At 41.0% G+C, this 18,698-nt stretch overlaps 1 protein-coding gene across 8 annotated transcripts in view; it reads right to left on the reverse strand.

The window, feature by feature from the left end:
• Positions 1-18,698, reverse strand: part of AGRN (agrin) — a 653,845-nt gene that overhangs the window by 604,798 nt on the left and 30,349 nt on the right. The gene's annotated exons all lie outside the window — the stretch shown is intronic.

An 18,698-nucleotide genomic window follows, 5' to 3' on the forward strand; every position in this document is an offset into this window, starting at 1 on the left:
ACAACCAATTACATCATCAGTTGATAGGGAGGACGTGGGGAGCATGCACATCATCCTTGTTTGGCCTTCTCCATCAACACTGGAGTCACATTAGCAGAGTGAGGGAGAGAGACACACTGGAATACTAGTCGGTACCAGTGTACAAAGGTGTATTTGTTTTGGAAGAATACATCACCTTTAATGTTGGGTGTAGTGGATGTGTGTAGAATCATTTTTTACATTTTAGAGTGGAGTTCCATGAGATTACCCATAATTTTAAAGGGTGCCTTGATTGAAAAAGGGTTGAAAAACATTTGCTTAGTGGTTAGTACATCTTTCTACCAGCACTGGGGTCCTCAAGTGGCAACCAGGACACTAACTGCATGGAGTGATGTACTTGTGTGATCTTCAAGTGACTCGATGCTCCTGTAAATGGGATACAATAGGAGTCCTCAAGTCAAGCGTTGAGGCGTTTCTAGAAAAGTGCTTCAAATCGATCAGGTGTGAACTAGGACTAAAGGATAAAAAAAAAAATCTATCTTGATTTCTGAGTTCAGTTCTATTTATTAAGCTGGCCATATAGGTTTCTTTTCTTTCTTTTTTTTTAGTTCAACTAGCGGGTAGAATGAAAAAAAAAAAAGAGAGAAAAAAAGAGCCAATTCCCCTAACCACACATTCCATGTGGATGTGGGAATCCGTCCCCCTGAGTAATTGTATTCTGACGGGAGAAACTTCCTTCTGTAAGAATACAATGATCAGTGTTGCCAACTATAGCCGGCAGCACAGATTGTTCAGCAAAACCCAACAGACTGGCTGATCAGCAGATTGACTACTGTACAACCAGCCTGCCCATACATGGATCCAAATTGTCCGGTCCCTGCTGGGGTGGCCGAATTTCAATCCATGTAAAGCCGGCTTTACTCTATCAACACAACATCTGAATCAAATGCTTGTTGATGGAATGCCGTTTCTCTCTGGTAGCCAAAGTTTTTCTTAAGAGCCCTGGCTAACCTCAGGATTAACCCTGGTAATGAGGCCTTCAGGCTGGTCCTCCCAGGCCTTTCCCTCCTCCACAACACGCCAATACTATGTTTGTTGTTAGGTCGTAACCTGATCAAAGTGAAAGCTGACACACTCACCCAAATGACACAGATCTCAGAGGTTAGTGCAACAAACCTTACATCACACGCTCTCCATGGAAGGGGATGTTATCCATTACATCTGTTTACCATTCTGCTGCAGGGCCTGATAACATTAATTCATTAACGAATAATCCAAGAACAGCCCAGGGAAAAGAATGCGTCATTTCTTCTTGTCAGCTGAGAAAAAGCTCCTGTAGAGTTCATAGCCGTATGCTTATGTCTGAACACGTGTATTCTGTACTCCAATGTATAAATAGTCTTTTAATATACATCTGTGCTTCTATTTAGTCTGCAGTCTGACTATGTCTGAATTGAAAAATGACATTTTCTTTGACAAAGCAAACTGAAGAGAGGCACACATGCCAGCGGAAGAAAAAAATTGATCGATGGAGACACCAACGGCAATGAAAACGCAGCAACTGAGGTACCCACCCTTTCATACAATCCAAAACTACAAATATTAGAATTATAAAGCAGCAGAAGGGCTTTCCTGGGACAATACAGTTGTTAAAGAAACGTCTGTCATATTTATATGGCCTCATTTGCACAGGCAGTTCAGCTCATACTACATTTAAAAAAATGGGCGTTTATGGGGGCCTGGGACGCACATGTGCAGCGTATAGCTTGCGGATAGCAGCTGGAATACACGGGGCATATAAACGATGTTCTGGGCAGTACTCACGTTGAGGAATGTATGCCTAAATGCAGAAGTCCTGGGTCTGGGACACACATCCCTGTATGCATCCAGTCCTGTACATCAAAACAGCTCTGAGCAATGTACCGCAGGGATGCTCAACCTTTTGAAGAGCAAGGGTCACTTAAGTGATTTAGTATCTGGTCATGGGCCACAATGAACTACAGGGTTTTACCGCCTCCCAAACCCAAATGTAAACAAGCTCTTACTGTCCTGAGCCCTATATAAGGCTGCTTTTACATTGATGCGCTGTGGTTTACCCACACCGAGGGTGCAGTGCAGTGAACCTGCATTCAGTAGTTTTGGTGCACTTTCAGAAATCGCACCAAATCCGCAGGACATAATAGACAGCTATGGATCAGCGCAGCTAACTGGCGGAAAAGCTGAAGGTGCACTGCGCTGCACCGGCGGATCAGTGTGAAAGCAATCTACTAGCCCTTCCCTATAATCTGCCCATTGCAAAAGTTTAGTGTATGTGATGCTTAATACACGGACATTTTCCTCTTTCAGCTTCAGCTGGCATCGCTCTCCAGGCTGCTAGAAATGTCCAAGGTGATGTACACTTGATATCACTCCACCTGGGACAGGAGCCAGTGCTACAGAGGAAGCATTGGCTTATGAGGCTCCTGCTCCCTCCGCTGCCAGCTCTATGCACTCTGATGTTCTGGAATGGAAGGTTGACAACTGTTGATTGCAATCTGGGCTTGCTGACCCCCATCCAAGAGCATGGGCATATCAGAGGGCTCCATGGGCCGAGCACTCATCATGTAGATCCTCATCTTTTACTCTGTCATAGATTATGACAGGCTGCTGGCAGCGGGCTGTACACTGTGTATGTCCCAGATGACCAAACAACAGCTTGTAGTTCTCAATGAACTGGTGAGCGCCCTCATAGTTTACTGATTCTTCCTGCACCTCCCTGTACTGACAGTCTGCAGGAGCCTGACACTCCACCCACAATCTGATCGCAGGTGCAGTGCTCTGCAGGCTCCCAATAAATAAATAAATAATAAAAAGGCACAATTTTTACCTGCAAAATGTGCCTTTATTTTTTTCTTTCTTTTAAGTTAACTTATTCTTTAACATTGGACAGCGTACAGAGTAACAATAAGGCCACTTTTTTTGCAAAGCACAGTAGGAACTCACAGCAGACAATTAAAAATAAAACTGGTTTGAATGGACAACAAACACATGGGTGTATTAGTAAGGCAAAGTGCAATGAAACTTGTGTTCAATCTGACTGGTTGCTTACAACTTACTGCATGTTCCCTGCTATTACTGCACTTTGTACTGTCTTAGTAATTGAAATTAACAGTAGAGATCCGCATTGGGTCTAAGGAGTGCATTGTATAACCTGCCTTCTCCTCCGTGCACACAGCTTTCTGAAGAGGTCAGATACGCTGGGATATAAATGTTACAGTCAAGGAAAATGTCCAGGATGTGTCACCTAGACCGTTTTCTCCTAATGCACCAGTTATTACCCTCATTTGTAAAAGGCAAAATAAAATCCAGTCTAATAATGTCACTCCCCGGGAGGCAGGAAAAAATCAATATGAGAAGTGTCAAGATTCTGAGGAATAGATGACCATTGTAAGACCTTACATTATTACAGATAGATGATGACATGTATCTTGGTCAGTGCTGCAGATCTGACACGAGCAAGCTGTGCCAGAACAGAAACCAGGCATGCTAGGACTTGTAGGCCACTGACCAAATAAGGGGCTGGTTATCGCCTTCTACGAGCTCAGAATCAGCCTGATTATAAAAAACAATGGTTGAAATTAGAATCATCCTGTATAAAAACCCCAATAATTACAAGCAATGATTCAAATTAGAATCTCTGTGCATAAGCAGGCCAATAATTACAAGGCAATGATTCAAATTAGAATCTCTGTGCATAAACAGCTCAATAATTACAAGGCAATGATTGGTTAGATTCATTGTGCATAAACAGCTCAATAAATACAAGCGCTGTTCCTGGTTTTGAGCATCACTTGTGATCATTTGATCATTTTTGCACTCCTAGCTGGTGATAATGAAGACTTCTAGCAGTTGGAGATACATTTCTATTGCAAAATCTCCCCAATCCCACTCTATATCTCTGCAGAAGTGTGAAGGAATAAAATACCACATGTGCATCATTGTCATCACCAGGTGGTGACTTTGATCATCCCAAAGTTTCAAATATGTATAGTTTTCTCTCTACCCATCATTCTTAGAGGGATAAGGTGCACATCTTTGACCACCCTCCCTTAGCCAAAGCTGTAAGTTCAACAATACAGTAATACCTCAGTTTAAGAATTTAATTCGTTCTGCAGGACTTTTCTTATAGTAAAAAATTCTTAAACCGAAACGCCGTTTCCCATAGGAATGCATTGAAAACCAATTAATCTGAAAAAAGTAAACACTAATAAATACTGCATGAGTTATTTTATCAAGTCATGCAGCATTTTAGTAGTGACAACCATGTGTTAATATTTCAGCTGTCAGCGGGGTTCCCCACTGACAGCTGAATGTAAAAGAATTGCCGGCAATTAAAAAAATAATTTAAAAAACTGCGTGGGGTCCCTCTTCCCATCCATACCAAGCCCTTCGTGTCTGGTATGGATTTTGAGGGGAACTCCCACGCCAAAATTTAAAACAAAATGGCGTCGGGGTCCTCCCCAAAATCCATACCAGACCCTTTTCAGAGCATGCAGTCTTGCAGGTCAGGAAAAGGGGGGGGGGGGGCAAACAATGTTTCTTTTTAGTTTCTTAAAAGAAACATTTTCGTTAACTTTGGGGAAAGTGACAGCTAATTCTGTGAGCTGTAGTGAAGAAGAAAAAAGAGCCAGCAATTGCATTTAAAAATCAGCACTGACATACACTTCGTATTGCGAAAAAAATTCATACAAAATTTGTAAACCGAGGCATTATTTTCAGTGGATTTTTAATTGTAAACCGAAAATTACTTTAACCGAGGCATTCTTAACCCGAGGTATTACTGTAGCTGAACATGTTAAAACTATGGGCCATATAACATGCCTTTGTTTCCAATTTTCTTTAAATACCTCACGTTATGGAGAAATTCTTAAAGCTAGGTGACCAGTGCAGCTAAAAATAATGCAGAGTAACTGCTAGCATCTAGATTATATTACTCAACCCACAGATCGACAATAAGGGCTTTCGTTTCAAGAACCTGAAAATACTCAAGAAACAATCAATAGGTTCACAAGAACTTAATCACTTCACTTAGGTACCAAAATCATGACAATAAATCAAGTCTATGACCTTTGGGCCTAAAGCTGGGTATAAACTAGTAGAATTTCAATTGAAAATTGATATGAAAATTCTCAGAACATTCAAATATCATCTGATAGATTTTGTTTGCTTTTAACATTCATATTTGGAATGAACGTACTTTACTAAACGAAATCCACATACACTGTTAGAAATTCATACGTTTAAATGGAAAATTTTCTGTCCTTCTTTGATTTCTTTTGTCACTGCTGTTGAAAACGAATGTCGATTTAACCAAACTAACAATTAGAAAAATGAACGAATTTCCTTAAACATTCTTACAATGAAAAATGTAGAATGAAATTCTACTAGTGTATACCCAACTTAAGACATACTACATTAAAGTGATTCTAAAGGTTGGAATTTTTTTTATACTAAATAACAAACATGTTATATCTATCTGTTCTGTGCAATGGTTTTGCACAGCGCAGCCCGATCCTCTTTTTTTGGGTCCCCTGCCAGCAGTCCTGGCACCTCCCTCCCAGCCGAGTGCCCCCAATAGCAAGCCTCTTGCTATGGGGGCATTCAAGCAGGCTTGCTCCCAAGCCATGCTCCTGTGAACGGACATTGTCCCCAGAAAGGTTTTTTACTTTACTACATACAATGCATTAAGGTAAAAAAACCTTCTGCTTTTAAGACCAATTTAAAAACCTGCCACTCACAGAGATAAATATATTCCATATGGTTGCGATTTTATCCCACACACACGGCAGGTCATTGTTTGACAATTCACACTGATGAGATCTAACAAGAACGGTGCAGCTCTCTACATGGTCGATATACAACTTTAAATAAGCCTCTGTACTACAGAGGGGGGGGGTCATAAGGAACATAACTAGAGGCACACTTTGATTTATGTGTAAGTTGTTGTGTACTCGTTTCTTTCACTAGAAGTAAAAAAAAACTGTAATATTGTTAACAATAGACTTAAGCCTTTCATAAAAGATATACAAGTAACCCAGGATATGAGACATAGAACAAGAATGTGTTGGGGAGAAAAAAAAAATCTCAGATCACAATTCTAGGAATTTGAAAAGTTGGGACAGCCTTGTTATGTTGGGGCCTTCATTTGAATGGAATGGTAATGTGCACCTTTGAACAATCACATCCCTCCAGCTATATATCACAGTTACAATAATCTTACATGTACCAGACACAGCAAGCCTCAGTCATTGCAACTTGAAGCGCATTTCCCAAAGCATTTAAATGCTTAACGTCAAGATTCCCATTATATTCAATGGTGCCAGTTCACACCTAAACCTTGTACTACTTGAAGCTTGTTGTTCGAAGCAGGAAAAAAGTCTATAAGCTTTTCTGGGGTTGAGTCACACATTATTGGCCCCTATAGACAATGGGGACACTTGAACATACATAGCGCATGTTTTTCACAGAATTTCTTGTCTCCTCCTAGTAACTAGATTTCCTTTGGCTAAAGCAGAAAAAAAAAAAAAAACTCGAGCCTGAAAAAGTCCAAAAAAGCTAAAAAAAAAAAATCGCCTGAAAATGCTTAGGGTCAAGTGTGATTACAAGCTTAATTGTCAGAAGATAAATTGTATTTTTTTGTATCAATTGACATAGCAGAGCATGGCGGGTTTAGACAATGCCAAACAACCTTATCAATTAAAAGACAATGGAACAGATGGCATGTGAACAGCTTAGCATGTCATTGAGGCTCTCAAAAACTATACTTTTCTCCTGGTCATTTGGTATCTCAATACATGTCTTTTAGACTTGAGTGTCCGAAAGGCCCATATGCAGCCTGGTTATTGGCACAGATAGTCTAAATGATATTTGATGCCATTACACCCTGAATGGGCTTCTATTGATTTCATTTAGTTGCAATTAAAGCTGAACTCCAGGATTCATCTGCATTGCATACTTACACTGGTCCAGCTTGGCACAATGTAAGTATGCATTACTCATACCTGATGGACTTCTGGAGAAGCTGGAAATCACTGTAGTAGTCAGTGCTTAGGTTCTATGTGAGCGACTACCCCACTGCACACTGACCACCAGGGGGTCACTCACTTGGCATCGCCGCCATTCATATAACAGCTTATATTCTTTTTAATTCATTCAGGGTGTTCTCTGGTTGTATGAGCTGAAGAGGAGAGGCGGTGTTGTCACAATATCTACTTTGTCCAATCAGAGAATGCTGCATATTCATTAAAATAATAACTATAAGGCGTTCTATGAATTGCAACAGTGACGAGCAATTGCGGCAGTGACGAGCAAGCATACCCCTGTGGTCAGTGTGCAGTGGAGAAGCTGCTCGCCTACAATCTAAGCATGACCTGGAATATTTCAAACACAAGTCCTTATTTTCCCAAAAGGATTTTCAAGACAATGTTCCAAAATGTGCTTCCACCTACTCACCACGTGAAAAATAATATTGACCGCACTCATTTATTTATTTGTGATTATTTTTATTTATTTAATTTTTGCGCTGTTTTTTGTGTTATTCATTATTGGTGGTTTTCACTGGTGCACAGCTGCATAATTGTATACTTTCTTTGATTGGCGCTGGGATTTTTTAGTTTATTACCTGGAATATCACAGCTATCAATGTAGTAGCGCCAACTACTAGTGATTTTCAGATTACCCAACAGTCCATCAGGTATAAGTAATGCATGCTTACATTGAGCCAAGCTGAAGCTGGGTACACACTGGCCAGACAACGGGAACCAGCTGACTTTTGGCCAGTGTGTAAAGCTATGTGTCCTACAAAATCCGATCTAATGACCTGTTTTTGTCAAACGAACATGCTAGAAAATCAGCATCTGATCAGCGCTTGCAGCCAATGGCTGCGAGCACTGATTGGTGTATTCTGGCGGGAGGAGTGAGAGTTCTGCTGTCAGAATACAATAGCACAGCAGGGGAGATCACTGCACCAACACGCTTGTGTTGGTATGATGATTTCTCAGTTGTTTGCAGTGTGTACTAGACTTGAACCAATATAAGTTTCCAATACAAATAATTCCCGGAGTTCTGCTTTAACGTACAATATAACGGTCCAGACCTAACAAACACTGAAGCACATACACATCGTGTATCCAAATCTATGAAACGGATATTCAGCGCTGGAGTCAAACATCGGGACTTTATCAATACAGCTACGGAAACAAATATTTTCAACTCTGCAGCTCTCCGCGGTCTTGCCGTTTATCTACTATTCACAAAGTGCTTACATCTATCCCAGCTGTGTCAATGTATGGAATCCAGAGTAATAACACAGACGGGGATATTTAGGGGATGCATAGTTTGAATCATTCCGATTAACACGGTGTTTCAGGAGATTTCACGCACTCTACCCCCACATTTCCCATGAATGTATCATTACAAATCAAGCTGTGCACACCGTGTACCACACAGCCCCTGTGGCTGCTCAAATACTTATTTTACTATTAGCTTTCTGGCCTGTAGGTGTGCAAGGAAGAATGTGAGCACAATGACAGAGGCAGATTATCTGTTTTCACAGCTGAACAACAACGCCGGGGCATGCTGTGTAAAGGATACACAGTCTAACTGTCCCCTACGTACATAGATAAAGCAGTAAGCTTTTTAGGGATGATCCAACAGTAATGATTACATAGCCTACCAATTCAGTAAAGCTTAACACAGACACGAGAAGGTGATTGGACTCTAAAAAGTTAAATGGCCAAGAGATCATAGGCATGCCATAAATTGGAAAGCATCCTTTTCCTGTCTTTGCATTGACGATGGGGAAGCATTTGACTTGGGATCTCTCCTGGTTTGATCCGGACAAAGGAAAGTCAAAACGTTTGAAGTTTAACCTGCTTATATTTTGCCTTTCTTTCCCACTCATGAACATGCTAATGAAACTATTAAATACATCTGTTTTAATTACATACCTAAACGTTAGACCCAGTGGCACCATCACTGGGTCTTTGTGCTTCTCTGTGCAAGCCAGCAGATCATGGCTGATGGGATGGGTCGGAAAGGTGCTGTACAAAGCTTCCTAAAAACAGGAAGCTGTGGTAACTTCCACATGTGATGCTAAGTAGAGATGAACATACTGTAGATGTCCTCCAAACGGATTTCCAACCTGAAATCCTGCTTTTATGTATTCCAGCGAGCCACGGGCCAGGTCATTTTGCCAGGACACTTGAGCTACGCGATGAGGAATGATCCGGCTTGCAGCCCACTACAGTACAAAAGAGCAGGAGTTTGGAGTTCCAGTTAGAAGGACATCCAAGCTCATCTCTAATGCCGAACCTCCATGACTTAAAGAACTGAAATTCAATGAATAAAATGGGTGGGCCAACACCGTAAATAGCCATGAAATGAGGAAGCCCCATCTAATGCACACTGTTAGAGGTTTACAGCATGCAGTGAAATCAGAGTCATCAATTTTAGTACAGGAGAAGAGCCTGTACAACTCTGCACGTCTGAAGGGAAGGCTGAAGCTCTGCTTTATCTAGAACTCTGCTCTCCCAGCTGTTGAGTTTTTCTTCTGTTTTATCCAACATCACTTTTATCTGTTTGTTACATATTTCCTGAGAAACAAAAGGTTGAACACTCCGGGATCCAACAACATAAAACCGCTTGTTTTTTAGTAGAACATCCAGGCGGAAACCAATAAAATAAAACAAAAGCTGAGTTTTCTAAGGTCACTCCTGCCCCTCCTGTACAGCTCACATCTACCTGGTCATGAGTAACCTCGCAAACTTTGCTTCATTGTGTTTTATTGGCTTCAGCCTGGACTTTTAATCATGTTCTGTGATAAAGGCATAGATTTATTATAATGGATCCTGAATAGTTCAATCTCCCTACCAGTGTACAGCTAACCTTTCCTGATATGAATTCTATTATCCCATGTATGGCTCCAATTGTAAAGTTTTCCTTGGATTATTTTGTTGCCAACTGTGATATTGGTGTTTTTTTTATTGCATATAGTTTATAAAATCAACAATAATAATAGAGTCTCCTTCTTTAGAAAACGAAAGCATAAAAAATCCAGAGCAACTTTTACAAAAATCGAGAAAATAAAAAATACATGAAGGTCAGTTTACAAATAGCATACATTTAGTTTTTTATTTTATACAACTGACCACCTAACTGTTAATATTCCACGATACATGCACAATGACAAATTACATTTAAATACAAATAGATAAAAGACTTTCCAAGGCAAACAGCGTGCATTGCAAGACACCACTAAAATGCAGTTATTGCTGAACAATATAACATTGTTTTCCAATAATAAACAGGATTGCACAGTGTGCTCCTCCTTGTTAATATCAATTTAATATAGCAGGCGCTGACAGGGTCTTTAGACTTTCAGGATATATATCCTCCCCTGTGAATACCACTGCAGCTAAATGTGATCAGCAATGGCCTGCCACGCGTTGCTGACTATCGGAGCTAATGAAGAGCTTTGCCATCCAGCCTCTTGACACTGCTGGTATTAAGATTCGTCCCAGGAGAGCAATCAGGAAGAAAGACTGAATTATACAAAAAGGAGACATCTCCTTGTCTGAACATCGTGAACACCAGCCACTTACAGCTGAGGCCACCTGGTTTAGGAAGCTCATGGTTTTGTGAGGAGTCAGGACTGCTGGTGATTAGTACCTTGTAGCTTTTGTGATCAGGTTTTACTAGCTGCTTAAAACAGTAAAATGGGAATTTAGCAACGGCCTGTCTGGTAGGAAAAATGCTCCCAGTGATGACCTCGGGATGACAAGAGACAAACTCAAAGCAAGATAGTTCTTGTCCACTATATAAACATAACTGTCCTCAGGCACTTTAAGTCCTGGTTCACACTGGATGCAACTTGGATGCGGTTTGCATGCCCTGCGACTTGAAAATTGAATGCCAAGTCACACCCTATTGTCTGGAATTGGAGCAGTCATACCTTTGCCGCACCAACTTCAAAAGGTAGTATATGCACTACTTTTGGTGCGATTTGCATTGAAATCTGTATCAGATGTCCTACAAATCGCACCTGAAATTGAGGTACTAGCACACAGATTAAGCGGACAGTCTGCTTGAGTCCTACATGGCACCAGCAAATCGCTGGTGCAATGCTTTACATCCCCCCCCCCCCCAAAAAAAATAAATGCACATTTTTTTACCTGCAAAAAAAATGTGCAGTTATTACTTTTTTTTTTAAAATGTGACCTTATCATTTAAGGCTTAGGTGGAGGGTGTCAGCTTAGTGCATGTTTTACTGAAGCCATTTTACACTGACAGTCCGATCGGGTCCGCCTGTCAGTTTTTAAGGCAGACCCGATTGGACCATCCATAGACCTCTATGGACTGGCCGTTATCAGCATGCAAGTGTCCACTGACACCCGCCAGCATCTGATCCGATCCTGTATGCCAAAAGCAGATGGATGGGGATCCGTTCCCCATTTATCCGGCGGATCGGATGACAGTCGGGTAGAATCAGACAGGTGGTTTCATTTCCATCCAACAGCCCCATATGAAAAAGCAGGCTGTGTCTTGTGTCCGCTCTGCAGCAGCAGAGCAGACACAGACCTGTCATCAGCTTACTCAGCGGGGATCAGAGGAGAGATCCACCGCTAAGCAAACGGATACTGCAGCAGGTCTGCCCAGTCTGAAAGGGGCCTTACAGTAACCTACATGTTTATGCCATACAAATTCCACAAAACAATTGCTGGGACCCTTTGGCTGCCAAGCTGCAGGAGCTATTCAGTTAAGCCGGCCATATATCAGCACAATTTTGAATGTTCGTACGGAAATTTGGAAGTATCGTTCATCAGAGCATTTGATCATGCCATCATTGATTCAACTAATTTCATCTGAAAGCCCTCAAAGATTCGTCTAAACCTGCTCCATGAATGCAATTCTAGATCTAATAAACAGATTTCTTTTGTGCCTTGAAATCCGCCTGGCAGTAATAGGGTCATTTGTTCGAATCCCAACCATGGCAACACCTGCCTGGAGTTTGCATGCTCTCCCTGTGCCTGTGTGGGTTTCCTCCGGGTACTCCGGTTTCCTCCCACACTCCAAAGACATGCTGGTAGGTTAATTGGCTCCTGTCTAAATTGGCCCTAGTATGTGTATGTATGAATGTGAGTTAAAGACCTTAAATTGTACGCCCCTTGAGAGTTAGGGACTGATGTGAATGCACAATATATAAATGTGTAAAGTGCTGCGTAAATTGATGGCGCTATACAAGTACCTGAAATAATAATAAATAACATGCATTAAAAAATTAAATTTTTTTCCCAAAAGAAAAACCACATTTAGAGTTAGAATTTTGTTTGTTCAAGAAAAATTTCCATCACAACAGTTGAAAACGATCGTTATTTTGCCCCCACTGTTAGAAAATCATACGAATTTTGGTAAAACAAAAAAAAATGTATACTAGTGTACGTCCAGCTGGGAGCTATGGCCCCAGCACAGAGCTCTGAAGGAACGGCACAGGTTTGCTATTCCTTCAGAACACATGCGCCACTGATGTCACCGGCTACTGCTCACTAGAATATCTCCTAAACGGTACACTTATAGGAGATATTAATTTTACCTACAGGTAAGTTTTATTATAAGCTTACCTGTAAATAAACGTATAAAAAAAAAAAAAACTAAGTTTACTAACACTTTAAGGCAGTTTGCATATAAGTTACAAATCGTCTACTTTTATCCCCTTCTGGTGACCCCTCACATCTCTTTTCATCTCTCAGAGAGACAAAACACAGTCAGATCCTTTATCAATGGCAAACCTAAGTAAAACAGATTTATAGCCTCACCAAAATAAAGTTCAAAGTTCTAAGGAGGTGACAATGAAAGTTTGAGTCACAGAACCACTTCTTCACGCAAACGCCTATTGAAGTCATCAAAACACAACTCTGAAAATGAACCTCAGTATACAAAAAGTAAGATTTCAGTATGCACATAACTCGTACAAAAAAACAAGCAACTATTTTAGGCTTGGGCTTAAGCTTTCAATTCACCAGAAGATAATAATGCAATAGTAAACTTCTGGATGGAAAAAAAAAAGAAGAAAAGAGAGCCCTTGGGTGCTTTAAGCCATAATATGCTAGTATGCACTGCATAGCACGTTATGACCGACTTGCCTTAAAACAAAGCCCTCCAGTCGCACGCTGTCACCGCTGTCAGCACTTCCATCTACACCTGGTCTTCCTTCCAGATTCGCGAGCCCTGGCCGTTTGCATTTGCAAGGGAGTCACAGCCATACCACAGCGCTCTGGACTGATGCCACACTGTCAATTCAGAGTGAGTACCGTATGTGTGCTGCCAATTCAGAGTGAGTACCGTATGTGTGCTGCCAATTCAGAGTGAGTACCGTATGTGTGCTGCCAATTCAGAGTGAGTACCGTATGTGTGCTGTCAATTCAGAGCGAGTATGTGCCTGTGTCCTTCACCCGCTGCTTCAGGTGTAAATATCTCCTAAGCACTGCAAGTTTAGAAGACATTCACTGTACCTACAGGTAAGCCTTAATTTGGGCTTACCTGAAGGTACAAGTTAGAAAACAGCATTTATTATCCATTTAGGATCAAGTAGCTCAATGGAGCACTTATGGTTTAGTTTAAAGTGGCAGCTTTCCATTTCTTACAGTTGCAAGAAAAAGTATGTGAACCCCTTGGGATTACGTGGAGTTTTGCATGAATTGGGCATAAAATGTGCTCTGAACGTCATCTAAGTCACAACAATAGAAGATCACAGTCTGCTGAACATAATACTACACAAACATTAGATGTTGCCATGGTTTAACTGGTATAACATGGTTAACATGGTATAACATGTAAACATTCACAGTGCAGGGAGGAAAAAGTATGTGAACTTTTGGACCTAATAACTGGTTGACCCTCCTTTGGCAGCAATAACCTCAACCAAACGTTTCCTGTAGTTGCAGATCAGACCTGCACAACGATCTGGAGTAACTTTGGACCACTCCTCTTCACAAAACTGTTTCAGTGTAGCAATATTCTTGGGATGTCTGGTGTGAATCGCTCTCTTAAGGTCATGCCACAGCATTTCAATCGGGTTGCGGTCAGGATTCTGACTGGGCCACTCCAGAAGGCGTATTCTGTGCTGTTGCAGCCATTGTTTTGTTGAATTACTTGTATGTTTTGGGTCATTGTCCTGTTGCATCACCCATCCTCTGCAGAGCTTCAGTTGGCGGACAGATGGTCTTACGTTTTCCTGCAAAATGTCTTGATAAACTCTGGAATTCATTTTCCCATCAATGACAACAATCCGTCCAGCCCTGAGGCAGCAAAGCAGCCCCAAACCATGATGCTCCCTCCGCCATGTTTTACAGTGGGGATGAGGTTTTGATGTTGGTGTGCTGTGCCTTTTTTTCTCCACACAGTGTTGTGTGTTCTTCCCAAACAACTCAATCTTGGTTTCATCTGTCCACAGTATATTTTGCCAGTAGTGCTGTGGAACATCCAGGTGCTCTTTTGCAAACTTCAAACGTGCTGCAATATTCTTTTTGGACAGCAATGGCTTCCTCCGTGGTGTCCTCCTATGTACTCCATTCTTGTTTAATGTTTTCCTTATTGTAGATGTGTCAACAAAAATGTTAGCATGTGCCAGAGATTTCTGTAGGTCTTTAGCTGACACTCTGGGATTCTTCTTTACCTCACGCAGCATTCTGTGCTGTGCTCTTGCAGTCATTTTTACAGGACGACCGCGCCTAGGGAGAGTAGCAACAGTGCTAAACTTTCTCCATTTGTATACAGTCTGTCTTACCGTGGACACATGAACATCAAGGCTTTTGGAGATACTTTTGTAACCCTTTCCAGCTTCATGCAAGTCGACAATTCTTGATCGTAGGTCTTCTGAGAGCTCTTTTCTGCGAGGCATGGTTCACATCAGACAGTGCTTCTTGAAACCAGTAAACCCAAAACAGGTGTGTGTTTTTTAAGGGCAGGACAGCTGTCAGCAAGACATCCAATATCATCACACTGATTGGAGTCAAGGTTGGCTCACTCCTGGCTCCAATTAGCTCTGGGAGAAGTCATTAAGCTAGGGCCTCACATACTTTTTCCTCCCTGCACTGTGAATGTTTACATGTTATGTGCAATTAAACCATGGCAACATCTAATGTTTGTGTAGTATTATGTTCAGCAGACTGTGTTCTTCTATTGTTGTGACTTAGATGACGTTCAGAGCACATTTTATGCCCAATGTCTCTTCTCTTTAACTGATACATTCTGCTGGAGAGCTTGTCCATTTGAAAAACAACAGACTTACTGGCTAGGTCACCAGATGAAAACAAAAGAATTAAAGCCTAGGGGTTCACATACTTTTTCTTGCAACTGTAGATGTGGTGGCTGCGTTCATTTTCTTTTTTTAGGCTTTAATTCTTTTGTTTTCATCTGGTGACCTAGCCAGTAAGTCTGTTGTTTTTCAAATGGACAAGCTCTCCAGCAGAATGTATCAGTTCATTTTCTTTTTTTAGGCTTTAATTCTTTTGTTTTCATCTGGTGACCTAGCCAGTAAGTCTGTTGTTTTTCAAATGGACAAGCTCTCCAGCAGAATGTATCAGTTAAAGAGAAGAGACAAACCATTTAACAGTAGTAGGGATTCTAACAATGATCAGCTTTTTAATTATTTATGTAAAACCTTTATCCCAAAGGGAAAATAAACTGTTTGCTTTAACTGCTTATAAATTATTAGCTGGAGTTTGGCTTCAAATTGTAAGCGCTTTTAAATCTGCTAGTACATCTAACACTCCCCTCCGCCAAGACTGACAATGCTGCTGTCAAAAATGTGTCCCCTGTGCTTTTTCATCCAGAATTGGGGGCACTCTAATACAGGAGGTGAGTTACTGGCCAGAAACCCATGAGAAAACAGAGTGGAAAAAGCAGAAGAAAAGAAAACTGATGCAGCCACCACATCCAATGATTGGTAAGCTGCAATATATTAAGTTTTTGTTTTTGGGTTTAACACCACTTTAACAATAAAGCGCAAAAAAACACTGATAGGAAATAGAAGTATGCATACATAGATAATTGGAGGTCATTTGTGGGAACCCCGAGACCCTATCTTTCTGAACGGAAAAAGGACTCACTAGTTGAGACTTATCCAGACAATGGCTGTTATTTCCTTAAGGTGTTAAAGGATAGTCTGTAGAAGGCATAAATATTGTATTCAAACTAATTTTTAGGAAAGTTACAAAAAATCAGTACAAAGGACAGTACTTACATTGAGTGAGAAATGTCCTTTGTGCTGGTGACTTCTCTCTTAGTTGAAATCTTCCATCCTCTGCGCCCCCCCCCCCCCCACACCCATTTACAGAAGCTCTATTATAGCTTCCAGCAATGAAAGGCACTCTATGAACAGAGGAGGTGGACCTTTCATTCATTTTCCATTCCTTCATTCAGAGATTGCTGTATATTATAGTATGGGGAGGGTCAGAGGTCAGAAGATTTCAACTAAGAGAGCAGCCCCCGGGGACCAGGAACACTTCACGTTCAATAAGTACTGTCCCTGTTGCTGATCAAAACAAATTAAAAACTGTAACTAAACTTAGACTTTAAAGCGGAGTTCCAATCACTCTGTAAAAAAATAGAAGTCAGCAGCTACAAAAACTGCCACTCACCTATCCCATGATCCCGCGTTGCACCCGCCGCAGCCCGTTTCACCGGCCATCCTGTATTCCAGGCGCCGGCATCTTCAGTGTGGGCACCCGGCTGTGACAGCTTGCGGCTTCACAGCCGGGTGCCCACTGCGCATGCGCAAGTAGCGCTGCGTTTCCTGAATGGCCCCGTCGTCTTTTGGGACCTGTCACGTGTCCCACAAGACTTCGGGGAGGGAGGGTAGGAGGACAACTTCCGTTTCCAATCGCATAGGGGATCACAGCAAAAGTAGGAGTGGGTACCTGCCAAATTCGGGTACCCATTCCCCAAAGGTGCCAATCCTTAATGGGGAGCGGGGGACCAAACTTTAAAGCGGAACTTCCCTTTATGGGTGGAACTCAGCTATAACTATTTATGGGTAACGTACAACTCTTGCATTTTTTAAAGGGGGGGGTAGATGGTTCTATCATCTGAAATTAAATTGTTGAATAAATAATTTGTTACTCTAGGTTACAGACACAGACAGGGTGTCCGATTAGTACATACATGAGCTATGCCACAATGACTGTGCCTGCTTATGTCACATTTGTTCTGCAGAGCAACCATGCAGCAGCTGCCAGACACCAATGTATGGTATACCAGTCCAAGTTTCATCAGTTCTACAGGATGCAACCATACCAACAATAACTTCTGATCAGCTGATAAAAAAAAAAAAAAATTACATTGCATATATGGTGTGCACTGTTAATAATATCTATGACGCCTTATTAAAAATACTGCGAAGATAGCCTGCAGTTCCATGTTAAATTAATTCCCAGATACCAAATGCGTGTGCAGATTGAAGAAATATACATAAAACTGTGGAACCAACAAATTTCTTATTATGCATGAAGAAGGACAGCGTGAAGATCTGGGAAGGTGATTTACAAATCCCATAATCTGTAAGTGTCGCTAAGGAAACTGGTAAACCAACATAAAACACAGGTCACTTTATAAGACGGATACACATTTTCTTGTTTGCCTGTGTGCTAAGATATAGAGGTGTGACCTTTGCAATGACCTTCACATTTTTTTCCATGTGTTACACTGACAGAGGCCATCTTTCTTCTTGAAATGTCTAAATGTCAGGAACATGCAGTGAGTAAATGAAAGAGCAAAACAATGAAAAAAATAAAAATGTAAGACGTGATGGCTTTAAAAAGGACAACATGATATATAGGGTATTTCTTAATAACACAATGTAAAAGTAATTGCTGCTATGTAATCCAAAACAACCAATCAGACTGCAGGTTTTGAGTGTCCCTTTAGCCATAGTTGGTGCAATATGATGAAAAAGCTTATGAATCTTCTATGATAATTAAACTGGAAGGAAATTGAAGTTACTGAACATGGGAATAAATAAAGAGAAGTCCTTTAAGACCCACTTATCACTCCCCTTTTCATACTGAAAGAAAAAATTATATATCTTTTTAACTGTGCATGTGTCAAACCCAATGGTGTAATGGAGAACGCTGTCTTTGTATCTGGAAGAGCTTCAAAAGATGGTAGTCTTTAAAATCTGCCTTTCTAAAGCTGACCAGATACCAGTAGAATTTTATAGAGACAATAATACTACATTTCAGAAAAACTGTTCACCAGAACATTCGATGCTGCCATCATTGAGTCAATTAGTTTCATTTGATAGCTTATAACATTTCATCCAGACCCTCAACTTGAATGGAATCCCAGACTTATTAAATAGGTTTCTTTTGTTCTTAGCACACGCATTACAATATATACCTTTTCCAACCAAAACTAAGCTCAGTTAGAATTTTGTTCACTTGAGAAATATTTTCCATTTTGCTCCTTCGAATTTTCTCGTCACAACAGTCAAAAATGATCGTTTATGCAATCCCACTAAGTTTGGAATATCGAAGCAAACATTTTGGAACCAAATACTACTGGTATGTAGCCAGCTTAAAGCCAGTCCACACTGGCTGATACAGATACCACTGGCCAGAAATCCTAACCCAGCAATCAGCTTACCTGAACAAATTCAAAACAGGAAAGCCTCACTTTGAGTCCTC

Source organism: Staurois parvus, unplaced genomic scaffold (assembly GCF_062004578.1).
Source record: "Staurois parvus isolate SC_StPar_1 unplaced genomic scaffold, SC_StPar_1.0 ptg000057l, whole genome shotgun sequence".
NCBI classification, from domain to species: domain Eukaryota; kingdom Metazoa; phylum Chordata; class Amphibia; order Anura; family Ranidae; genus Staurois; species Staurois parvus.